The sequence below is a fragment of the Gorilla gorilla genome, chromosome 5 (assembly GCF_029281585.2).
Source record: "Gorilla gorilla gorilla isolate KB3781 chromosome 5, NHGRI_mGorGor1-v2.1_pri, whole genome shotgun sequence".
Taxonomy (NCBI): domain Eukaryota; kingdom Metazoa; phylum Chordata; class Mammalia; order Primates; family Hominidae; genus Gorilla; species Gorilla gorilla.
The window spans coordinates 43,670,974-43,698,192 of record NC_073229.2 but is presented as its reverse complement, the minus strand read 5'-3'; the positions used below and the strand labels follow the sequence as shown (position 1 = coordinate 43,698,192).

The 27,219-nt window shown below is 40.7% G+C and overlaps 1 long non-coding RNA gene across 1 annotated transcript; it reads right to left on the bottom strand.

Annotated features, from left to right (window-relative positions):
• Window positions 1-13,307: 13,307 nt before the first annotated feature.
• Window positions 13,308-20,826, bottom strand: LOC134758719 (uncharacterized). The gene is made up of 4 exons (XR_010134208.1): window positions 20,497-20,826; window positions 19,266-19,411; window positions 18,193-18,331; window positions 13,308-15,517 (listed from the first exon to the last, which is right to left on the bottom strand). It is a non-coding gene; the product is annotated as an uncharacterized lncRNA (long non-coding RNA).
• Window positions 20,827-27,219: the final 6,393 nt, after the last annotated feature.

Sequence of the window (27,219 nt, the reverse complement as noted above, 5' to 3'; positions counted from 1 at the left end):
TTATCACTCCATCTGCCCTAAACATAACCCAGATTTTGATTTCCAATGCTGTAATTTAGTATGCCTGTTTTTGAAACATATAAAATGGAAATAAAACAAATGTAATCCTATGTACCTGACATATTTCACTCCAGAACATTAGGTTTGAATAGATTCATCTGTGTTGCTGTGTATAACTTTAATTCATTTTTATTGTTATGTAATATTCCATGTTATGAGTGCAACAATTTAGGTGTCTACTGTTGATGCATATTTGCTTCCTTTTTTCAGCTAATATAAACAATACTGTGAATATTCCTGTGTATGTGTCTTGGTATATATAGGAATACATATTTTGTTTGTATACCTAGGAGAGGAATTGTTCGGTCAAATGCTAAACTCTTTTTGAAAGTGGTGATATAGGTTTACATTCGATGAAATGAAAATTAAAACCACAGTTACAAACAGCATGGATGAACCTCACAAACCTAATGTTGATGGAATCTAGCTGGGAATTCCTGTTCTTCCATATACTTCCCAATATTTTTTTTCCAATTAAAATTGTTAGTCTTTTGAAGATGTTATCCATTGTGGCAGATGTGCAGTATTATCTCATTATGGTTTTATTTTACATCTTTTGCCCATTTTTTCTTAATTGGATTGTATGTCAGTCGACTTGGGCTGCCATAACAAAAATACTAGACTAGGTAGCTTAAACAAAAGGAATTTATTACCTCACAGTTCTAAAGGCCAGGCCAGAAATCCTAAATTGAGGTGCCAAGAGATTCAGTTTCTAGTGAGGGCTCTCTTATTGACCTGAAGATAGTTGCTGTCTTAGATTTTTTGGTGCTGAACAGAATACCAGAGACCAAATAATTTATAAAGAATACAGATTTATTTCTTACAATTCTGGTGGCTATAAAGCCTATGGTCGAAGGGCCCACCTCTGGCAAGGGCCTTCTTACTGTTATGGCAGATGTGAGATGTCATCTCATATTCAAACCAAAGCAGTCGCCTTCTGTGTCCTCATGTGGCCTCTTCATATGCCCATAAAATGACCTCATGTCTCTTCCTTTTCTTATAAGGACACCAGATCTATCAGACTACTGGCCTACTCTTATGACCTCATTTAACCTTAAATATCTCCATAAAGTCCCAAAATCCCTATCTCCAAATATAGGCACATTGGGTGTTAGAGTTTCAACATCAATTTTGGGGGAACACAATTTAGTCCAAAAAGATTGTGTTTTTTCTTGTTGGTTTAAGATAGCTGTCCTTTTGTCCTTTTTGTCCTTTTTTTTTTTTTGAGGTGGACTCTTGCTGTGTCACCCAGGTTGGAGTGCAGTGGCGCTGTCTCAGCTCACTGCAACCTCCGCCTCCTGGGTTCAAGAAATTCTCCTTCTCCCAAGTAGCTGGGACTACAGGTGCATACTACCGCGCCCTGCTAATTTTTGTATTTTTGATAGAGACGGGGTTTCACCGTGTTGGCCAGGCTGGTCTCAAACTCCTGACCTCAGGTGATCCACCTGCCTCGGCCTCCCAAAGTGCTGAGATTACAGGCGTGAGCCACCAAACCTGGCCTGTCTTTTCTAAGTTTTTAAATTTTGCTCACGAACCCTTTATCCATTTTATGTGTTGCAGGTATTTCCTCTGTAACTTGTCTTCACTCTGTCAGAGGCTGGAGTGCAGTGGCACAATCACAGCTCACTGCAGCCTCCACCTCCCAGGATCAAGCGATCCTCCCATCTTATCCTCCTTAGTAGGTGGGACTACATGTGCAGGCCACCATGCCCAGCTAATCTTTGTATTTTTTTGTAGAGATGGTGCTGTTGCCCAAGTTGGTCTCAAACTCCTGGGCTCAAGCAATCCATCAACCTTGGCCTCCCAAAGTGTTGGGACTAGAGGTGTGAGCCATCACTGCACCCAGCCAATGATATCTCATGATGCATCAAAGTCATTAATTTAGTGTACTCAAATTAAGCACACTGACTTTTTATGCACAACCTTTTTTGTATCTTATTTAAAAAATCATTTTCTATTTCAAGGTCATGAAGATCTTATTTTATAATACCTTCTTGTGAAATTAGTTCTCAAGACTACCCTCACTTCTAACACCAATTATAAGTTGGGAGGTCTGTGGTTCCCAATCAACCTTAGGTTAGTAATTTGCTAAAAGGACTCACAGAACTTGCTGAAGCTGTTAGCCTCATGGTTACAATTTATTATAGGATATATAGCTTATTATGTCATTCCAATGCAATGTAAAATTATACAACTACTTTTAAAAAGATTTTAGCATTTGACCCAACAATTTCACTCTGAGGTATACGAACAGCAGATATATGTGCACATATATACCAAGACACATACACAGCAAAATTCATTGTAATAGTTGAAAAGGGGAAACAACTCAAGGAATACAGATTAAAATCAGCTGAGAAAAGAAACACACAAGGCAGTATTATGGATCAAATTGTATGCAGATCTCCCTTGCCCCCAGAAGATATGTTTAAAGTCCCAACTCCCAGTACCTCAGAATTGTGGCCTTATTTGGAAATAGGATAGTTGCAGATATAATTAGTTAAGATGAGGTTATAGTACAGTATGATGGGCTGGTGACTTAGAAGAAGTAGTATATATATATATATTTTTTTAATAGAACTAGTATTCTTCTAAGGTGGTCACGTGAAGACAGACACACACAGGCAGAGACTGCGGTTTTGCAGCTGCAGGTCAAGGAATGTCAAAGGTTGCCAGCAAGTACGAGAAGCTAGGAAGAGTCAAGGAAGGATTTTCCTACAGGCTTCAGTGGAAGCATAGATCTAATGATACCTTCATGTCAGATTTCTAGCTTCCAGAACTGCAAGAGAATGTATTTGTTGTTTTAAGCCACCCTAGCTTCTAGCTCTTTGTTACAGCAGCCCTAGGAAACTAATATAGGCACAATCCAGGCAAGTTCCAAATATGAGCTTCCAGTTGTCCTCTCCCAGTAATATGAACAGTATTACTTTCCCAGCATTAATGTGTGACAATACACATGACGTACAGAGCAGTCCCCACTTATGCACAAAAGATATGTTCCAGGACCTCCAGTGGATGTCTGAAACCATGGATAGTACTGAACTCTATATAGCTGTTTTTTCCTATACATACATAGCTATAATAAGGCTTAATTTATAAATTAGGCACAGTAAGATATTAATAACAGTAAATTAGAATAATTGTTAACAATATACTGTATAAAAGTTAGGTGAATGTTTATTTCTGAAATTTACCATTTATTATTTTTGGACTGCGGTAGACCACAGGAACTAAAACCATGTAGAAACTGCATACAAGAGAACTGTATTTCACCCGAGCCTCAGTGTGCAGTTTTAATGGCCTGCCATGGTTGACTGCTCACATGGCTGATCTTTTAGTCTACCTCCACAGGTAGAGCTGATACTGTGTGGCTCAAAGTTCCTATTATAAATCACATTGTTGACTGTGTGGTGGTCAAAACCTCCAGGTAAACAAAGACACACTTATCAGGGAGGACATTTCAAGGGTCTAAAATTCATCTCCCAGTAGCTGAGGGCAAAGGCTAGACCTCTTTTTGGGTAAGATAAATTTTTTACCATATACTTTATTTTGCTTTTCATGTTTAACTTTATTTTGCTTTTCATGTTAGTTCCCCTGGAATTGTTTTTTTGTGTATAGTGTGGAGTAGGGGGTCAAGTTTCTTTTTTTTTCCTTTTTGTTCTTTTTCTGTTTAAAAGGATATAAAATTGTCCCATGCCATTTATTTACAAGAGTTCTTTCACCATTGTTGTATGGTGCCACTTTAGATGTAAATCAATGTCCATATTTGTTTGAGCCTGTTCCATTCGTTTGTCTATTTTTGGACAACACTGCCCTGATTATTGTCATTTTATCAGTTTTGATATTTAATAAAGCAGCAGATTTGTTTTGTTTATTTTGGGCCCTTGGATTTGTGTATTAAATTTGAACCCTGTTTGTCAATTTCTATAATAAAGCTTATTGGGAATCTGATTAGGATTACAATGGTTTTGTAGATCAGTTTGGGACAATTAATACCTTTAAAATATTGACCGCTTCAACTGTAAATATACTCCTCCATTATTTAGTTTTCCTGTTTAATTTATCTGAGTAATACATTATAGTTTTCTTCGTAGAAGTCAGATACATAGAAAATTCAAAGGCCAAGTGCAGTAGCTCATGTCTGTAATACCAGCACTTTGGGAGGCCGATGTGGGTGGATCACCTGAGGTCAGGAGTTTGAGACCAGACTGGCCAACATGGTGAAACCTCATCTCTAGTAAAAATACAAAAATTAGCTGGGTGTGGTGGCAGGCACCTGTAATCCCAGCTAATCAGGAGACTGAGGCAGGAGAATCGCTTGAACCCAGGAGGCAGAGGTTGCAGTGAGCCAAGTTCCTGTCACTGCACCCCACCCTGGGCAACAGAGCGAGACTTCGTCTCAAAAAAACAAAAAAAAGAACATTCAAATAATCAATGTAGATAATTCAAATAACTAAAAAACGAACAGTTATTAAAGTATCAGGATATAAAAGCAAAAAAATCAATAACCTCCATATATACAAAATGGCCAGTTAGAGAAAAAAAAAAGAATAGGCGAGACTTAAAAAGGCTGGGAATCTCCCTGAAAATCTTTGAGAGCCTTGGCCCTGCCCTCAGGGATTTCTCTGGCTTCATGCCCAGATACGGGTACAGTTCCTTGTTTAAAAAAATTTTGCTCCATCAATCAAGAAGGGGCTCCTTCCTCAGAGCACAAGGACCTCCATAACACCGGACACTAGATGTCTAAGGGACACCTCTTAAGGAAGTTAGACTTCCAAAGAATGGTGTTTCCTCTGTCCCCAAACTCTGGAACTCACAGCACAACTGCTCCTTGGAGTTCGGTTTCAAATCTACAAGGCTGTCATGGAGGTTGCAGACCAAGTCCGTGGCCTCAGTGTCCGGATGTACGGTGGCCTTGGCACCTGAATGTGAGAAGATGACCTCCCTGAAACCACCACAAATATTGTTTCATGTTATGTATGTTTTTTCTTATCTGAAATTCCTTTTCTTTAAAAATTCAAATTACATATTTTTCAAGCCCCTGAACAAGCTTCATGAGCATTTATTGAACCCACAGCTTTTAAAACCTACTGAACACTTTGCTATATGTTGTCATTCACTATCCACTAATTATTTAATTATTGATCAATATTGTTTCCTTAGTGTTGGGATCATTTATGCACGTATTTCTTTTATATTGCATATTTTATATTTCTGCATTACAGTTATTACATATTACTTTTGCTACAGTAATAGTTCAGAAGTATACATCCAAAATTTAGCTGTGAGGTGGATGGACTGAGGCAGAACTGGAGGCAAGAAAATGTCACAGTAATTCTAAAAAAGATGATGTACAATTAGAGCAAGAGAGTAGCACTGAAATTGAAGAAAAATAGATGCGTTTGAGAGAAAATTAGGAGGTAGAATCAACAGATTAGATGTAGGGATGAGAAGGGTCAAAGATGACACTAGGGTTTTTAACTGGAGCAAGTAGGTAGATAGAACATTTCTTCCTGAAGGGGCAGGTCAGATCATGTGTTGTCTCAAAGGGCATGAAGAGTAGAAAGCCTGGGACAGATCCTGAGATGACCAATACCCATGGTGCAGGGAGAGGGAGGGAGATCTGCTAAAAAGACTGCAAATGTCAGGATAGTAGAAAATCATGAGTGTGTGATGTCCTGGAAGTTGAGACAGTATCACGTTTGAGAACATTTAAATGCTAACTCTAACAAAAAGCTGGAGGCCAACTGTGAACGCCCATGAGAGTGAGAAGCTCCCACACTTTTGTGGGCATCAGAAAGCCCACCAGGTTCCTGCAGTGAAGATCTGAGAAGGATCCTCTTGTGGCTTTGGAGGGAGAGAAGAATTACTATGAAATACACCCAGAACCTTCTTCAAAACAAAGGCCTACTCTCAAGGGGAAAACATTTTGCCAGAGTCTTATCCCAGCTGGGAGAAGGTAATTCTTCCCACTGCAGCCTCATCTAGGCTTTCTGTCTCACTTAAGGGAAGAAAAATAGTCAACAGGGATCACAGCTTCATGAAAATAAATTGGAAATGGTGCAGCCAGGAAAGGAGCAAAGGTCTGAGGAGGAGGAGAAGGAGGAAGAGGAGTTGTATCATTATAAATACTTGAGGAAGAGGAGAAGGAGGAGGAGGAGGAGTCGTATCATTATAAACACTTGAGGAAGAGGAGGAGGAGAAGGAGGAGGAGAAGGAGGAGGAGGAGGAGTCATATCATAAACACTTGAGGAAGAGGAGGAGGAGAAGGAGGAGGAGAAGGAGGAGGAGAAGGAGGAGGAGAAGGAGGAGGAGGAGGAGTTGTATCATTATAAACACTTGTGACGGTCCCAGCCCCAAGATACAGGCATGCTAATAAACTGAGGCTTAACAGTTTGACTACAGAATGCTGCTTCTCCCTAACACCATCAAGGCGCCAACTGAATAACAATGAATTATGAATGAAAGAGCTGTAAGAAGAGACAGAAGTTAGAATGAGACAAGTATTGATATCTAGAGATGCCAAGAAGGCAAGGAAGATAACTAAAAAGGCACTCTGGATTTAGAAATAGGAAGACATTAGTGACCTTGTAAATAATGGAGCCAGAGGAATACCAAGGGCAGAAGCCTCACTATAGTGTGTTGCACCTGTCAGAGGTCAGGAACAGAGGCAGGAGGTGTAACTGACTCTCCCACAGTGTGGCTTTGGAAGAGAGAAGTCAGCAGCTGCATGGAGATTTGGGAGAGGGAAAGCTTTTTTTTTTTTTTTTAATTGGAAAAGACTGAGCTATGTGTAAATAGAATAAGACATTAATAGACGGGAAGAGTGTAGACACAGGAAAGAGGGCAGACAAAAACAAGTGCACAGTTATCTAAGGGAAACAATGGGATCAAGCTGCAAGTATATAAACTTGTCTTGATAGAAGAATCCTTGATCTGGTTTATTCAGTGTTTGGTTCAAACCCACATCCCTGTTCTGCCTGTCTCTGACTTGCTCTGTGCCCCAGAAGCCCAGCTTCTACAGATGGCATTAGCTGGGCAGCCCTGCCCTCTGGCACCAGCTGGATTTGGCCAGTGATCAGCCCAGCAGGAATGTAGATGGCAAAGGAGAGAGAGGTTAGTGTACTTATTCCCTGCATCACCCCCCTGCTCGGTGGGCAGCTCTTCCTCCACAGTCCCAGCTCTGGCCTAGCTCTGGTTACAGGTTCCCTCCCATTGCCTCTTCAGATTTAAAGGTGTGTCTGTCAGGGTATAACTGGGAGCTAGAAATTGCACTGAAATTGAACAAAGAATTTTATGGGAATGGTTGTTAACTAGTTATAAGAGGACTGAAAATGGAAAAGTGGAACAAAAGTATCAGAGATAGTAATGACAGAAACAACTACCACCTCCAGGTTTAGGAGAACAAGGAAAAGATTCTTGGAAGAGATCCCCAGAACTGGGACCTCTGAGGAGTGGATGCTGGACCACTGATGATGATATGTCTGTAGATAGAGGCATGATGAGGCTGATTTTAGGATCATGGAAGATCTCCAAACTGAAGCCAACTGCTGTTACTGGATTCAACTGCCACCGCCAGGTTGAAGAACCCATTCTGTGAGGATGTCAACAAACAAAGTGGGAAATCTTTTCACATCCTTCCAGCCCTCTAGTCTTCCTCCAGTGCTTCCTATTGGTAGGGTTTGGGGAGGTGGCTAGCAAAGCGGGATTGGAAAAGATAGAAGAGACTAAATCTTCATAACCAGCACAGGGTGACATTGGATCACTACTGTTGCTGATCTTGGGCTGCCTCATATCCCCTGTTCTTCCCATTAGCCCTGTCACAACTTTGTAGATATCCCTTCATTATATGCCCTTCATATATTCTTTTGGTTTAACTTTTTCTGTTGGAATCCTAATATGGCACTCCTCCATTTTTCAGGACCGAAAGAGTATAAAAGATTATCTTTTACTAAAAAAAAGACAAAAAACTGATCGAATTCCTGATTTGATCATTACACAATCTATACATGTATCAAAATATCACATAGTACCCCATAAATATATACAACTGTGTCCATTAAAAATAAAAATTAAAAGATGGTAAATATAGCTCTGTCGGGCAGTGGACGTTTTACCACGATGGCTTTTATTTCCCCCATGAAGGGGGGAGTGAGGGAGCAGCTGAAAGTAGGTGCTTATAGGGGTTTAGAGGGGCTCAAAGCTTTGAGAGAGGAGAATGTCTGAAAGAGCTGCCAAATAGCATGCAGGTCCCATGGGGGCAGAGCCTCTACTCATTCACCAGTGCCTCTTCAATATCTACACTTAAGCCTAACACAAAGTGTGTGCTTAATAAGTATTTGCTGAGTATGTAAAGTGGAGACAGAACCAATCTGGCAAACTTTGTAGGACTGGTGGGCAATGAAGATCAGTCAGGTAAAATCTGTGGATATAAATTTATATTGATCAAAAAATTCAAGTTTACGTGTTTTTCTTCAGTCATGCTCAATGATGCTTCAGCCATGCTCAACTCTTCTGTAGCCACAGAAAAAGGTTTACCCATAATCGAGCTGTGTCTGTGTCTGAATAATGAAAAGACCATGATGCAAGGGAGTTGGAGACACAGAAACAGTGTTTGAAGTAATGGGTAATGGAAGCATGCTACCAGGGAAAAGAAAGAAGTGGCAATAGGAAGGAACAGAGATCTGCGGTCCTATGTCCCCTGAGCATATTCCCATGTTACAGCTAATTCAGTTTTCAATCATCATTAAAATTTTGTTCCTAAATATATGGCCATTATTTTCCACAACCACACTAAAACTTTATTACCTCTGGCAAGTGACTATGCAAGTAACTAAGAGCAAAAATATCCACAACTACCATTTGAGCTATCAATTTAGGGGAAGTCATCTGGATATAATCTAAGTGACCCTCCACTGAATGTCAGTATCTTTGCATATGTGATTTAAATCTGGGCCTTCACAACACCATAAACTGTTCTTGTCTTGAATATCCAGATTGAAGGAAATAATCTGAGTAGTTACGAGTCCTGAAGCTAGAAAGATGGAAACCCCATTTGCTCATCAGAAAGCCTTAGAGCTTGGGCGCTGGCGGGTCCTGTCTCACTGGGACAGAGGGGCTCTTTCCTCCCCATCTGATAGTCTGATAACTAGAGAAGCCGGCCAACTTATTCTCCAAGAAGGAGCCATCTTAGTTCCTCCTGAAATGTTCATATTTAGAAATTATTGTTTGTCAGTAATTTAACCCCTTAATGGGCTTGCCTTGTGGTCCATACCACTGAGTGCAGAGCTTGCCTGGAAGAATTGTGAGGGCCATTCCATCTTCCAGGCAGTAGAGTTCAGTACTTCTTTAAAATTGCTGCTGAACTCTGTATTTGAAAAGAAAGCATCATTTGGGTGTGGTAGCTCACACCTGTAATCCTAGCGCTTTGGGAGGCTGAGGTGGGAGGATCATTTGATGCCAGGAGGACCACTTGAGACCACCCTGGGTAACACAGCAAGATCCTGTCTTTAGAAAAAAAAAAAATACAATAAAATAAACACAATAAAAATAAAAGCAAAAAGAAAGAGTCCATCTTGGGGACAGACTGTAACTACTCAATGGAGCTTACCTTTACATAGTTCAGGATCAATTATAATAAAACACTTTTGTGCAGATTCAATAGGATTATTTTAATCCCCATCATCTCTCTGAGTTTCCAGTCAGTTTCTCTCCATGTAGACACCCTTCTCCAGCCCACCATTGTTTCTCCTCCTATAGCTCCACCAACCAATCAGAGCTTTTTCTAACTGCACCTAATGCACCTAGAGTCTACTCCAGAATGCTCATGGAGAAAGTTTTTGAAAGGTAAAACTCTGAATGATATTTGTAGCTAAAGGGAGACTTGCTAGAGACAATAAGCTAATAGTTGTAGACTTCAGCAGAAGAGGAATGACACTGCAATGTCAGGGTGCAGGACTTCAAGAGGGCAGAGTATGGAAACCCAATGGGAAAAATGCTCACCAGGAACATGAAGAGAAGGAATTACGTGTAAGGATTTCTCAGTGTGTTCCCAAATTTGCCCAGCAGAGGGAGGCCTCGGGTTGATGGCAGGCTGACCACACAATTAAAGAAGGCTGAACCTGGGGGCTTTTAACAACCATCGTGGGCTCTACTGTAAGCATTTAGAAAAAGAAAGTTATCCATTCAAAAATATATGTATTTTTAAACTTCAGAACAAAATTATGAAGAGCTATATTTACTTTTCTACATTCTAATTTTTATAAATCTGAGTATATTTTGCATATATTGTTATAGTACATATTCAGTTTTGTATTTTGCTTTTTTCACTTAACCATTTTTACTAGATTACTATGTGTTCATAATAATCACTTTTTTAAAACTTTTATTTTTATTTATTTATTTTTTTTGAGTCAGAGTCACACTCTGTCGCCCAGGCTGGAGTGCAGTGGCATGATCTTGGCTCACTGCAACTTCCACCTCCTGGATTCAAGCAGTCCTCCTGCCTTAGCCTCCTAAGCAGCTGGGATTACAGGTGTGCACCACCAAGCCCGGCTAATTTTTGTATTTTTAGTAAAGACGGGGTTTCACCATGTTGGTCAGGCTGGTCTCCAACTCCTGACCTCATGATCTGCCCACCTTGGCCTCCCAAAGTGCTGGGATAATCACTTTTTATGCTGCATAATTCTTCAAATTTGTTGGTATGACTGTATTTACACTCATTTGTTTTATTAGAAGGAATTCCAGAATATTTTGGCTGCCCTAATTAATTTTACAATTAATATGATTTTGATATTGGGTATTGGCTCCTTCTGAATTGGTTTATTAAAATATATTCTAATGTAATTTATGATGTTTTCATCATATTAGCATATTTATTCTGTTAGAATTTCATAATTTATAAAGCTACAAACTATATGTGATATAGTTTGTAACTTTATCTCATAACTTTATGCAGTTACAAGTAGAAATAAAATGTTCCCCTCAAGATTGTTTAAAATTTTATTATAAACAAGTGTAAAAAACAATCACTAAAACACTCCCTCTTTTTTCCCCCAAAATGCATGTTTCCATTTTAATAGAACCCGTATTTAATCAGCAGATTTCTATGGTGGCTAGATTTGTAGACTAAATATTAAAAGTCCCAAAGCAAATGCATTTTTCTCTTAAATTTTACTGACTTTTTTTTTTTTTTCTTTTTCTGAGACGGAGTCTTGCTCTGTCGCCCAGGCTGGAATGCAGTGGCACAATCTCGGCTCACTGCAACCTCCGCCTCCCGGATTCACGCCATTCTCCTGCCTCAACCTCCCGAGTAGCTGGGACCACAGGCGCCCGCCACCACGCCCACCTAATTTTTTGTATTTTTAGTAGAGACGGGGTTTCACCGTGTTAGCCAGGATGGTCTCGATCTCCTGACCTCATGGTCCACCCACCTCAGCCTCCCAAAGTGCTAGGATCAGAGGCATGAGCCACCGCGCCCCGCCTACTGACTTTTATCCAAAGAAAATATAAGAGCTCTTCATCATAACGTATGTTTCTTGCTCTTGTTATTAAATATGACACATTTAGGCTTAAACTGATTTGAAGGTTTATGACATTGTTTAAGTTATTACATAATTAATTCATAAAGATAATGACTAGTTTGAACTACTGACAGCTCACACATCATCAGCTGAACAGCAGAAAGCTTATTAAGCTACTTTCTTATGTTTCTGTCTCCCAGCTACTAAAAGGAACGAAACCCTTCCAGGTGTTAAGGCAAAACTTTCCTCCCCTTTTCTTCCATAAATCTGATTCCATGTTAATGAAATTTCTACTGATGGCTTTGGTTTCCTCTATAGTAGGATAGAGATCCTGTGGCAAAAGTCATGTCTGACATGGTAGCAAATAGAAATGGGGAAAAGGAAGGTCTGCAAGAGCCAATGTGGGAAATGGGGAGAGGACTGACTACAAAAACCCAGCAGGAATTCCAGAAGAAAACTCCTCAAGCCGGGCACATTGGCTCATGCCTGTAATCCCAGTACTTTGGGAGGCCGAGGTGGGCAGATCACTTGAGTCCAGGAGTTTGAGACCAGCCTGGTCAACATGGCGAAACCTCATCTCTACAAAAAATAAAAAAATTTGTCAGGCGTGGTGGCATGCACCTGTAGTCCCAGCTACTCAAGAGACTTAAGTGGGAGAATCACTCGAGCCTGGGAGGTGGAGGTTGGTGAGCCGAGATCACGCCACTGCATTCCAGCCTGGGCGACAAAGCGAGACCCCATCTCAATCAATCAGTCTCCTCGAAAAGCAATATTATGGAGAGACAGGATTCCGTCAAGGCCTGGGGCACACAGGAAAATATTAAGGCAGAAGAGAGTTTCCTCCCCACACCACACTGTATCCCACAGGCACTGCGGATGTGCATATGCAAGAGGGGTTGATCCTAAGAATTTAGAGTCACAGAGGAGGAGGCACCAAGCAGACTGTGGAGAAAGTCATGACCAGAAAGGGATAGAATGTAAAGCTTCACCTGATTATCTGGCCTCAGGGATTCCAGAGGAACTGGTCCCAATGGTCTCCTGGTGATGTAGGTTCTTAGGTTTCTTTTACAGGGGTTTTCTGGGAGAACGTTGACCCAGTTAGCATTCAAGCAACTTCCACCCTGCACTTTTATTCTTTCGCCTTCACCTGCTTAGGTTTTATCTGTCCAGGCAATAATAATAAAATTATTGAGCCCTGGACATGTACCTGTAAATCTCCTTAAAGATGATGCCTTCTAACTCCTCATTCAACAGATACAAAAACGTTACAATAAAATGACTCATGCAAGATGCCCAGGTAGTTTATAGCAGCTAATACAAACAGAATAACTATAAAATATGGTAAGTTTATAAAAGCTACATTGAGTATACTTTATAAGAACTGCTTATTGAGTTTGCCTAATAACCACACAGCACAATAATAATATGTATATATTTTTAAATATGTGTAAATATGTGTAACACAAACTTGTAGAAGGTATATCTGAGTACAACCCTATTCTGTTTGGTTACCTTTTCTAGTTCATTATGTAAGTGGCATAGCTACCCAAGGACTTATGCTTATAAATGTTTAAAAACTCAAAAAAATACAGAGGACATATGTGGATAGATAATGGAAGAGATAAGATAGGTAGGTTGAAGGGGTGGGCTGCCCCTCCACACCTGTGGGTGTTTCTCGTTAGGTGGAACGAGAGACTTGGAAAAGAAAGAGACACAGAGACAAAGTATAGAGAAAGAAAAAAAGGGGTCCAGGGGACCGGTGTTCAGCATACGGAGGATCCCACCGGCCTCTCAGTTCCCTTAGTATTTATTGATCATTATTGGGTGTTTCTCGGAGAGGGGGATGTGGCAGGGTCAAAGGATAATAGTGGAGAGAAGGTCAGCAGGTAAACACGTGAACAAAGGTCTCTACATCATAAACAAGGTAAAGAATTAAGTGCTGTGCTTTAGATATGTATACACATAAACATCTCAATGACTTGAAGAGCAGTATTGTGCCCGCATGTCCCACCTCCAGCCCTAAGGCAGTTTTCCCCTATCTCAGTAGATGGAATATACAATCTGGTTTTACACTGAGACATTCCATTGCCCAGGGACAAGCAGGAGACAGATGCCTTCCTCTTGTCTCAACTGCAAACAGGCGTTCCTTCCTCTTTTACTAATCCTCCTCAGCACAGACCCTTTACGGGTGTCGGGCTGGGGGACGGTCAGGTCTTTCCCTTCCCACGAGGCCATATTTCAGACTATCACATGGGGAGAAACCTTGGACAATACCTGGCTTTCCTAGGCAGAGGTCCCTGCGGCCTTCCGCAGTGTTTTGTGTCCCTGAGTACTTGAGATTAGGGAGTAGAGATGACTCTTAAGGAGCATGCTGCCTTCAAGCATTTGTTTAACAAAGCACATCTTGCACAGCCCTTAATCCATTTAACCCTGAGTTGACAGAGCATATGTCTCAAGGGAGCACAGGGTTGGGGGTAGGGTTACAGATTAACAGCATCTCAAGGCAGAAGAATTTTTCTTAGTACAGAACAAAATGGAGTCTCCTATGTCTACTTCTTTCTACACAGACACAGTAACAATCTGATCTCTCTCTCTTTTCCCCACAGTAGGTGATGGCCGGAAGGACATGGCAGAGGGCAAAACAAAACAGCATTGGGAACAAGCTCTGTTTAAAAGGAGACTTGTGAACAGCAAAGAGTAGAAAGGGTTCTCTTACAACTGAAGCCCATGGAAGACAAATGTGTACTGCGTGAGTTTTAAGGCAATAGGAGTGGTGGGACCTAGGGCACACCAGAGAGCATATTAACTCTCAAACTTTTAAAAACATCATATCTGCTGGACACAGTGGCTCACACCTTAATCCTACAACTTTGGGAGGCCGAGGCGGGTGGATAGCTTGAGCCCAGGAGTTCGAGACCAACCTGGGCAACATGGCAAAATCCCGTCCCTACAAAACAAACAAACAAACAAAAAACAAAATTAGCCAGGCACGGTGATGCGCACCTGTGGTCCCAGCTACTCGGAGGCTGAGGTGGGAGGATCGCTTGAGCCCCGGGAGGTTAAGGCTGCAGTGAGCCATGATAATGCCACAGCATCTCAGCCTGGGCAACAGAGGGAGAATCTGTCTCAAAACAAAAACAAAAACACACCATACCCAACCACAATGCGTCTATCTTAAGTACCAGTACCACACCCCTCTACTCACTACTAATTAGGTGAGTTCCCAATCCCTGGTAGCAGGTTTAAGCATGTTATATTAAAGGTCTTAGGCTAGTGACTCATTCACTCATTAAACAAATACTTATTGTGCATCTACTATAAACTAAGTACTGTGCTAGGTACAAAAGCAAATAATCTAAGCTCTATAAACTTTACTTTCTTCATCAACAAAATGGAGATGTTTTAGGCATCTACTCATCGTTCTGAGCTCCATCTTTTGTGACTGTAGTTGGCAGAGCTTTTTATCAGTTTCTCTAAATAGCTCTACCAGTCCCTGGTGGATGCTGGCATGCCCCAAGGATCCATCCTGATGGCCCTATCCGCTTACCTTACCTGCCTGCCTTTGCAGCACCGCTCTGCTCTTCTGCAGGACTTCCCTTACCCTTTGGGGTCTTGCTGCTCTTAGGCTGCTCTGCTTGTTTTGATCTGCTTTGCATCACATGTATGTAAAGGCCCTTTCCTTATTTACCCATGACCAAGATATTATGAGATTCTGGAATTTCCCCAAACCACATTGATTGCTGGGAGAATAAAAGAAGTGGATTACAAGTGGAACTTAGAAGGGGAGTACTCAAGAAGACTTCTCTGCAAATCCATTTACAGAGATCTTTCTCCAGTGGTGACTCAAAGATGCAGCTCCTTTCATCCTGTGGCTTGGCCATCTTCAGCACATGGCTCCCAAGGATGTCCTCAGGATGGTCTCTAATCCAAGGAGCCTGAAGAGAAAAAAAGGCATGGAGTATTGTGAGTGGTAGGTGGTTATGGACCAGTTATGGAAGAATACACATCACTTTTGCCCACCTTCTACTAACCAGAACTCACACAGCCATAGACACTGACAAGTAGGACTTAACAAGAATCTAATTTTGAGTCTAGGAATACGATTGTAGCAAATATTTAACAGCTTCAAACACAGGTGCATTGCTATCACTATGCCTGGCCCAGGCCTGTCTCCCTTTCCTGCCATGTCACGGGGGCCAGCATTTATGTCTAGATTGGGTTGGTTGGGATATTAAGACAATAATGAACCAATACAACATCTTGAGCATAAAACCAACTGATACAATGATGTACAAGTCAGACGATTCTGATGATTATGAATTACGTCAATAAAAGAAATGTGATAACTAAGGTAATTTTTGTTTTGGCAAATTTTTGTTTGTTCATGACAGGATGAAATCCTGTCATTTGTAGCAACATGGATGGAATTGCAGGATACTACATTAAGTGAAATAAGCCAGAAACAGAAAGTTAAACACCACATGTTCTCACTTATATACAGAAGCTAGCTAACTAAATAAATAAGTTTATCTCATTGAAGTAAAAAGTACAACAGAGATTACTAGAGGCTGGGAATGGTAGGGGAAAGAGATGATAAAGAGAGATTCTTTAAAATAAGTTACAGCTAGATAAGAGCAATCAGTTCTAGTGTTCTATTTGTACTACAGAATGGCAATAGTTAACAGTAATAAATATTTTCAAAGAGCTAGAAAAGAGGACATTGAATGTTTCCAACACAAAGAAATGAGAAATGCTTGAAATAATGGATATTCTAATTAATTACCCTGACCTGATCACTATACACAGTATGTATAAAAATACCACTATGGGCTGGGCGCAGTGGCTCACACCTGTAATCCCAGCACTTTGGGAGGCCAAGGTAAGCAGATCACTTGAGGTCAGGAGTTAGAGACCAGTCTGGCCAACATGATGAAACTCCATCTCTACTAAAAATACAAAAATCAGCCAGGCGTGGTGGCATGTGCCTGTAATCCCAGCTACTCAGGAGGCTGAGGCAAGAGAATTGCTTGAACCCAGGAGGCGGAGGTTGCAGTGAGCCGAAATCACGCCACTGCACTCCAGCCTGGGTAACAGAGCAAGGCTCTGTCTCAAACATAAATAAATATTTTTTTTAAAAAAGAACATCACTATGCACCCCATATATACATATAATTATTATGTCAATTTGAAACATAATTTTGAAAAATGAAAAAATGAAACACAAATATGAATCAATCCTCTCCAAGTTGATATACTTAAAAGGAAAAAAATCCAAGGGCTTAAACTATTCAATTTCAAAATTTTATTAAAATGCTATAGTAATCTGGAAAGTATTTCAGAATGAATTGGTATAAGGTTAGACACAAAGATCAGTGAAACAAAATAGAGCACCCAGAAATAGATTCACACATCTATGGACAACTGGTTTTGACAAAGGTGTCAATGCTATTTAATAAGTAAAAAAATCGTCTTTTCAGTAAATATTTCTTGAACAAGTAGACATCCGGTGTGGGGGAGAGGAGCAGGAGCCTTACCTCAAACTTTATGCAAAAATTAACTCAAAATAGACCATAGACTTAAATGTAAAAGCTAAAATTATAAAACTTCTTTAAAAAATAGGAGAAAATCATCAATACCCTAGGATTAGCAAAGATTTCTTTAAAACAAAACAACAGGTTTATAGTTTATGAAACATAAATAACAAAATGATAAATTTCATCAAAAGTGAAAATTTGCTTTTCAAAAAACTTTATAAAATGAAAAGCAGGAGGCTGAGGCATGAGAATCGCTGGAACCCGGGAGGTACAGGTTGCAGTGAGCCAAGATGGTGCCACTGCACTCCAGCCTGGATGACAAAGTGAGACTCTTCCTAAAAAATAAATAAATAAATAAATAAGTAAATAGAAAAGAAAAAGAAAAATCACAGGCTGAGAGAAAATATTTATAATACATGTATCTGACAAAGGACTCGCACCTAGAAAATATAAGGAACCTTATAACTTAGTAAGATGACAAGTGAAAACAAAGAGTAAAAGTTTTCAACAGACATTTCACAAAAGAAAACATACAAATGGCCAGTATGCACATGAAAAGATTTTAAACATCATTAGTTACTAGGGAAATGCAAGTCAAAACCACAATGAGATACTTCACATTCGACAGAATAGCTAATGTTAAAAGGACTGACAATCCCCAGGGTGAGCAAGGGTGTGGAGGAAACTACTCTCATATATTGTGGATGTAAGAGGACAATGTTACAACTACTTTGAAAAAAGTTTGGCTGTTTCTAACATAAAATTAAACACTTATACAGCCCAGCAGTATTTCTGAGTCATTTCTCCCAGATAAATGAACACATGTCCACACTATGACATGTACAAATGTTCACACTGGCTTTGTTTCACAATGCTATAAACTGGAAACAACCCACGTGTCCATCAACAGGTGAATGGGTAAATAAATTGTAATATATCAGACGGACGCAGTGGTTCATGCCTGTAATCCCAGAACTTTGGGAGGCCAAGATGTACGGATCACCTGAGATCAGGAGTTTGAGACCAGCCCGTCCAACATGGTGAAACCCCGTCTCTACTAAAAATACAAAAATTACCTGGGCATCGTCACGGGCGCCTGTAATCCCAGCTACTCGGAAGGCTGAGGCAAGAGAATCGCTTGAACCGAAGAGGCAGAGATTGCAGTGAGCCAAGACCATGCCATTGCACTTCAGCCTGGGCAACAAGATGGAAACTCTGTCTCAAAAAAAAAAAACTGCAATATATCTATATCTTGGAATATTCTAAAGCAATAAAAGGGAATAAACTACTGATATATACACAAAATGGATGAATCTCAAAAATGTGAAGGAAAATAAAAAATATGATATAAATTCCATTCATATGAAATTTTAGGAATGTGAAAACTAAGCTGTAATTATGGAAAGTACATCAGTGGCTGCCTGGGGCCAAGAGGATGGAAGAGGCGGCACAGGTGATACTACAAATGGAAACTATCTAGGTTGACGGAAGTGTTCTGTAATTTGATTACAGTAGTAACTGTTTGGGTATATAAAACTCATCAAATTGTATAATTAATACAGGTGTATTTTACTGTGTATAAATTATTCCTCAATAAAGTTGATTTTTCATTAAATATTTGCTAAAATGAGGAGACAACTATTATCTTAAAATAGTTAAGCACAATAAAAATACTACAATCAACCCATTATATATGGAAATTAAAGGAGAAAAATAGCGGTATGATTAATTAAAATAAAAAGAAAACCTTCTAAATTTTATCTTAGCTCGTAGTTGTAAAAGCTGCCATCCCTAACCAAGGCCACCCTTGACCCTTTCCATGTTCCATCTTTCTGTTTGTTTCATAGTTTATGTGTCACCAAAATCTATCAGATAAACGTATTCATATGAAGATTCAAATATATTACATGTTAAGCCTTAGCGAATACTTCAAGATCTAAAGAAGGTACAAACAAAACAAAAATCAACACTTAGTTATAAGAGATTACATACTCTCCAGGGAAGACCTGAAGACTAGCCCCTTTCTGGATCCCACTAGCCCCTCATCCCACTCCAAGCCCTCCCCTCCAATCCCATATGCACTGGGCATTCATACAAATAAGACCATCAGCTCTGGATATCTGTACTGATTGATGCTCCTGCTAATTACCTGAATGATTGCGATGTAAGGACAGCACTGCCTGAATCCTATTTATCTCTCGCTATGCCATAGCAGCCTTCCATGCTGATGGCGTGTTTGAGGATCCAGAGGGGTCTTTGGTTGGCAGGATTGTTTTATTTCCCCAAGAGGAGAGCCTTGATGCAAAAATAGGTGAAGAAATCAGTACAACAAAACAGAAAGCCTAGAAACTACTATGAACACAATAGAGTAGAAGTAGCCTTAAGAGTTGGTGGAGAAAGGATGGTCTATTCAATTACCTGGGCTGAGAAACTGGCTTTCATATGGAATAAAAATAAAATTATAGCTATACCCCATATCATACACAAAAGTTTCTACATCTAACAAAGACACAGATAGAAAATGTTTTAAAACTTTAGAAGAAAATAGTGCAGAATTTTAGTGCAGAATTTCTTAGACTAGATGCAAAAACAAAAATGATTAAAGTGGCCAGGCACGGTGGCTTATGCCTGTAATCCCAGCACTCTGGGAGGCCGAGGTAGCTGGATTAGTGGAGGTCATGATTTCGAGACCAGCCTGGACAACATAGTGAAACCCCATCTCTACTAAAATACAAAAATTGGTAGGGTGTGGTGGCTCACGCTTTTAATCCCAGCTACTTGGGAGTCTGAGGCAGGAGAATCACTTGAACCGGGGAGGCAGAGGTTGCAGTAAGGGGAGATGGCGCCACTGCACTCCAGCCTGAGCAACACAGCGAGACTCTGTCTCAAAAAAATCTAAAAATAAAAAAAAAAAAGATTATTTTTAAAAGACTATTTTAAACAAAAAAAAATCTTTTAAATGATATGATACACTACATCTAATATTTGGAAAAGTACTTCTTAATACTTTTAATAAAAACAGGTGCTGAGAGCATACAACCTATCCTCAGAAGAGTGTTTGACCTCTAGGAGGGACGCAAGCGCGTTCTTCCTTCATTTTAACTGGTCATTTTCATTTATTTCAGGAACATCTGAAGTAAACACAGTCACACGTTAACCTTTAAAAATCTAGGAGGTGCGTACGCATAGTTCCATTACTTCAATTTTTGTACTTTTGCATTTTAAAATATCACAGGGAGGTTCGGTACAGCTTCAAGGCTAGGAGGGGTGGCTCTCTCTTAAGCCTGTCCCCGCCAGCCCCAGACCTCTCGCCCCGCCCCCATTGCCCAGTCCCCACCCTCACTTCCCCATTTCCCCACTCCCGCGGTCTCTTAACGCACCTCGTTTTTCGTCCAGTGGACTCAGACCTGTAGTCTTCCACCAGGATCGGCTCCTTTCTCGGAGCTCTCGCCCTTAGAGGAAATTGAGAGAAGCATCAGCGGAGACCCATCTGTGGCTCTCCAGAGGGCGCGGCATTCAGACCCCAGATACAGCTGTGAGAACGGACCCCAGGCTCACACCAGGCCTGCGGGAGGCGGCCCATCAGAGGCGCTAGAAAACAAGCCTCGCGGGGAGGCGCGCATGGCGACTGCAAGCTGTAGGGGGCCCTGGCGCCCGCACAGGCCAGGGGCAGGGCCGGCGCTGCGGGCGGGGCTCCTGCGGCGTGAGGGGCGGCCCCAGGCCAGCTGCTGCGCCCTGGCTGGGAGCCGGGGAGCATTTGCTGCTCTGTTGGACCCTGAGTCTGGCGGCGGGCGGCCTCCTCCCCGGTCCCCGCCCGCCATCCCCCAACTCCCGATCTCTCTGCTGCGTCTGGCCTCAGGCTGAGACCCAACGAATCATTCCCCGCATGGGAACCTTTTATGATATAACTGAATTCAGTTTTATGTATAACTGAATTACGGATATGAGAATCGCAAATGAGGACGAATGGTTTTTACGCACAAAACATGAGACACAAATCTGTAAGAAATATAAAGTCGTGACCACGTCCTTTCAGAACTTTAACCTGTTTTCTGAAGTACGTCAGTAACAATGGCATGGAAAGGGTATCTTAAATTTCACCACAGCCTCAAAGAGGCCATTTCGTGGATCCGCTGAGGCTTGGAGTCGGCCTTCTGACCACAAGTCCTGCGGCTATGAAAGAGGAAGCCGCGGTTCAGGGCGTCCTCGCGAGTCGCGCAGCCCGCCCTGCTCCAGCTGGGGACGCCGGTGGTCACGGCGCTTTCCAGCTGCAGATCCAGGCGGCAGCCCAAGGTTTGGTCCAGCCGCCAAGGGGTGGCTCGAGTGACTGACGGGCCTTGAACGCTCCCAGGACCCACATCTGGAGAGGGAGGTGGGGGTGGGGTGCTGAAGTCATTCTTGGGGCCCCTGGGGGCGGGCATGGACCTGGGTAAGGCCAGAGAAATTTACACCTCGTGACATCCCGGGAAGAGAAGTACGTTCAGTGTCACTCCAGAGCTGAAAGATACCGCCTTCTGGCTGGTCCCTCCTCACCTACATACTTTTCTAATTTGTCTGGAGCGAGCCGGGCATCTGTATTATCTGGTTATTTAAATATCTGGTTATTTAAAAGCTCTCCATTAAATTCACATACACGAAAATAAAAATTAAAAAAAATTTTAAAAAAAAGAAACAAAAGCTCTCTAATGACCAAGTCCTACACGATAGTGAATACATTTTTTTGTGTGGTCCCTAAAATTGAGTTCATGCCTTTTCTGAAGTAATAGACGCCCAGAGAAGGGATCGACTTACCCATCATGCCACAGAGATTAATTGGCCCCAGAATTCTTTAGCAGACCGTGTATATGAACGTCCTTTGCAATCATATAAATTAACTGGGAAAACCTCATTTAGTATGTTACATGCCTAGCGTTTTGTGCCTGAACACCTTACAAGAACCAGGGACTATTGCCCCAATATTATATTTCAGGAAAGGAAGGCCCAGACAAATGGTGTCACTGGTCCACTTTCACCCAGTTGGTAAATGAAACCAGAAATTATAGCTGTACCACAGAAAGGTGAAAACGTTTCTTTTATAATTTCACATACAATCTTTAATGGACCCAGTGTCCAACACATTAAAGCAAGTGCTCAGGAGTGACATCAAGATGTAAAAAATAGTCTTGTCCTCAGGGAGTTTAGGTCTTGGAGAAAAGAGACCCAAGGAGACACAAGACAAAGGGGAAAGAGAAGGAGCGCTGAAGACTGAGGACCCTGCCTGTGGACTAAAGTGAGGATGGGGACACCCGATGCCCAGAATATGACAGTTTGGAGGGGCCTGAAGGACTCTTCTATTCTCTATCAGAAAAACAGAATTACTCTCCTAATCAGAAAAGGTATTTCAATTTATATTTTCCATCACAGCACTTTTCTGGTGATAATTTAATGTGTTTTAAAAAATGTATCACAGTGATGGCCTGGTGTGAAATAAATAATAAAATTTTAAGAATTAAAAAATATGAAAATCTTTTATATAGACATTAGGAGTTACAAGGATAACTGTGAATTATAATTAGTAATTAAATTGAAATACTGATTATTTTCATTTTTATTTAATTATTTAATAAAACCTATTTAACATTTAATATTTATCAGTAATTAAATCTAATTGTTAATATTTATTATTATAAATTATTTTAGAATTAAAAATAAGTGTAGAAGCGAGGCATGGTGGCTCAAGCCTGTAATCCCAACACTTTGGGAGGCTAAGGTGGGAGGATTGCTTGAGCCCAGTAGTTCAAGACCAGCCTGGGCAACATGGAGAAACCCTGTCTCAATACAAAAAAATGAGCCATGTGTGGTGGTGCGTGCCTGTAGTCCCAGCCATTCTGGAGGCTGAGGTGGGAGCATGACTTGAGCCTAGGCAGTCAAGGCTGCAGTGAGCCCTGATCTTGCCACTGCACTCCAGTCTGGGCAACAGAGCAAGACCCTGTGTCAATATACATATGGACAAACTTAAAATTTTAAATGAAAGCGTACTATTGATACAGAATTGAGTAGAGATGCAAAGCTAGTCCTATAACCAGAACAATAAAGATAAAAAGGAGAGTGGAAGAAGGTATGTCATGAATTTCATGATAAATGGCAATTGCAAATATCCTGTAGCAGAACAAAACAACAAAGTTGTAGATAAAACATATCCAACCCTTTGGAAGGCCAAGGAGGGAGGATTGCTTGAGCCCAGAAGTTGGAGACCAGCCTGGGCACATAGTGAGACCCTGTATCTAAAAAGGAAGAAAGAAAGAAAAAAAAAGGATGATAAAGTAGACAATATTGAAAGCCATTTTCTGCAAATACATAGTGAATTTGATCAGTAATTTTCTTCCAACAGTGCAAAAATGAATAGATATTAGTTGCCTGAAATAAAAATCAAATATCCAACAAAAAATATTGACTATCTAATAGTATCTAAGCTAGTAAATTTGGCCAGTTATAAAATGTCTTAAATTTTTATATAAAAAAAGAAAACCGTATTTATAAGAAGAGGTGATAAAGAGAAATTATTTCGGTTATGAATATTTTGTTAGAAAACTATAAGAAAAAAACTATTTTTTGTTTTCAAAAAGTGAAAGATTAAGTTACCAAACAGTTGCTAAAGAATACCAGATGGCTGAGCGTGGTGACTTATGCCTGTAATCCCAGTACTTTGGAAGGCCAAGGCAGGAGGATCATTTTAGGCCTGGAGTTCAAGACCAGCCTGGGCACTGTAGCAAGACCCGTCTCTTAAAAAAAAAAAAAAAAAGAATACAAGACCTTGCTAACAATAGCAAAGATCAATTAATTCAAAATTTGAAAAACTGTAATTTATTTAGCTTTAGAGTACTCTCATGATATGAGATTGCCAAATAAATACTTTGGGTACATTTCTTTTCTCAAAGGACTTGCAAATTTACAAAGAAGTGTTGAAGAAAAGCCACACATTGGCAGGTAATGTTTGCAAAAGACAGATCTGATGAAGAACAATATTTTTAGAATATACAAAGAATACTTAAAACTCAACAGTAAGAAAATAACCTGATTTAAAGCAGGCCAATGACCTGAACATCTGTTCACCAAAGAAGATACACAGATGCAAGTATGCGTATGAAAAGATGCTTGACATCATGTCATTAGGGAACTGCAAATTAAAACAAGTAGATACCACTGCATACCTAGTAGAATGACCAAAATTTAGAACACTGTCAGCACCAAAGTTTGCAAAGATATGTAGCAATAGTAACTTGTTCATTACTGGTGAGAATGCAAAATATGCAATCACTTTGGAAGACAGTTTGGTGGTTTCTTACAAAAGTAACCATACTTTTACCATAAGATTCACCAGTCGCGCTCCTTAGTATTTATCCAAAGGAATTGAAAACTTATCTCCACACAAAAACCTGCACATAGATGTTTATAGCAGCTTTATTCATAATTTATCCAAAACTTGGAAACAAGATGTCTTTTAGTAGGTAAGTGGATAACTGTGGTACTTCTGAATAATGGAATGTTATTTAGAGTTGAAAAGAAATGCATTCACTTTGGGAGGCCGAAGTGGGTGGATTGCTTGAGGCCAGGAGTTTGAGACCAGCCTGGTCAACATGGGAAAACCCCAATTAGCCGGGCATAGTGGCGTGAGCCTGTAATCCCAGCTACTCGGGAGGCTGAGATATGAGAATCGCTTGAACCTGGGAGATGGAGGTTGCAGTGAGCCAGTGCCACTGCACTTCAGCCTGGGCAACAGAGCAAGACTCCTCTGTCTCAAAAAAAAAAAAAAAAGAAAGAAAAAAGAAAAGAAAAAAGAAAAAGAAAAAGAAAAGAAATGATCAAGCCATGAAAAGACATGAAGGAAACTTAAATATATGTTACTAAAAAGCCAACCTGAAAAGACTGCATACTATATGATTCCAACTGATGCAGGGCAAGCAAGCCAAAAATTAGGGCTTAGCCCAGGGAAGAATTCAAGGGTGAAGTGGTGGTGTTAGCAACTTTTACTGAAGCAGCAGTGTACAGCAGCAGAACAGGTACTGCTCCTTGCTGAGCAGGGCTAACCCATAAGTAGTGTGCCCAGAGTAGCAGCTCAGGGGCAGTTCTGCAGTAATATACCTGCTTTTAGTTAAGTGCATGTTAAGGGGGATTATGCAGAAATTTCTAGAAAAAGAGTGGTAACTTCGGAGTAGGTACAGAGGAAAGAAGTCGTTAACGTCCCGTTGTTGCCATGGCAACGAAAAACTGACATGGCGCTGGTGGGCGTGTCTTACGGAGAGGTGCTTTAACCTCGTCCCTGTTTCGGCTAGTCTTCAATCTGGTCCGGAGTAAAGTCCCTGCCTCCGGAGTTCACTCCTGCTTCCTGCCTCACAACTATATGACACTCTAGAAAAGGCAGTAACTATGGACACAGTCAAAAGATTAGTTGATAGAAATTGGGTGACAGGAAGGGTTGAAAAGGCAGAACACAGAGGATTTTTAGGGCAGTGAAACTTCTGTGATACTATAATGGTGAATACATTACATTATACATTTGTCAAAACCCATAGAAAGCACAACACCAAGAATAAACCCCTAATGTAAATTACAGACTTTCGTTGATAATGACGTGTCAATGTAAGTTCAGTTGTAATAAATGTACTACTGTGGTGCTGGGTGTCTATGGTGAGGGGACATTTTTGCTTCAATAGTTACAGTTGAAGTAAATGTTTGTGTTTCCCACAATTCATATGTAGAAACTCTCACATTCAATGTGATGGTCTTTGGAGGTGGGCTCTTTGGGTGATAGTTAGGTTTAGTTGAGATCCTAGCAGATCGAGTCTTCATGATGGGCATGATGGGACTGGTCCCTTATAAGAAAAGACCAGAAAGCTAGCTCTCTCTTTGCCATGTGAAGACATAGCAGGAAGGTAGCCATCTGCAAGCTAGGAAAGGGCCTTGACAAAGAATCAACTCAGACCTCAGAACAGTGAGAGATAAATTGTCGTTGTTTAAGTCACTCAGGCTGTGGTATTTTGTTTCAGCAGCCCAACCTAAGACTGTTAATTAGATTGGAAATTTCCTTTTGGGGATGGTGTGTGGGGGGGAGTACCTTTGTTAAGCTTTTGTATCAATGAGTTTGTAGGCTTTTCTTTTTTGGTCATTGACTAGGACAGTTTAAATAGTATGAGTGTGAAGGAGATTGTTGGTCATCTATTCGATGTCCATTCTCTGTTTTTTAATATGAGAACTCCTGATTTTCAGCCAACTACCCTGGAAAAAAAGCTAATCTTTCTGACTTCTTAAGTGTGGCCACGTACTAAATTCTGGCTAATGCAAGGCAAGCCAAAGGTTTTATGATAGGTTTTAGGACACTAGAGTAAAAGAGAGCTGTTGCACACATGCTCTTCACCCTACTTTTGTGTCCTTTTTTCCATCCTACAACTTGGGTTGTGAGTATGATGGCTGGAACTTTAGTGGCTCTCTTGGATACCAGGGGTAATTGAGGGGTGGCTGGAAGGAATCTGTGATTTTCTGGAGTTTCCATACACAAACAAGACCTGGATTTTCTGGGCTTCCCAGACTTCCACATCTAGACTTGCTTTAAATGGGAGAGAAATAAACTTGTTTCAGCCACTGTCATTTTGGGCTATTGTATAGAACTTAATCTAATCTTCAAGGGTACATGAATTGCTTTTCCTTAAAAAAAAAAAAAATCAGCCATAAAATCATCTTCTTTTTTCTTTTGTTCCCCACATTATTTAGTTGGAGCTCTGTAACTTTTTTTTTTTTTGAGACAAGGTCTTGCTCTGTCACTTAGGCTGGAATTCAGTGGCATGACCATGGCTCACTGCAGCCTTGCCCTCCTAGGCTCAAGCAATCCTCATCTCAGCCTCCTGAGTAGCTGAAACTAAGGCACATGCCACCATGCCCAGCTAATTTCTTTTCTTTTAGAGATGGGAGCCTTGCCCAGGCTAGTCTCAAACTCCTAACCTCAAGTGATCCTCCCATCTCAGCCTCCCAAAGTGACAGGATTACAGGTGTGAGCCACCATGCCTGGCTGCTCTGTAAGTGTCTGAATTTCATTTTGTATTTATCAATTTGTTTAGATTTTCTTTCCC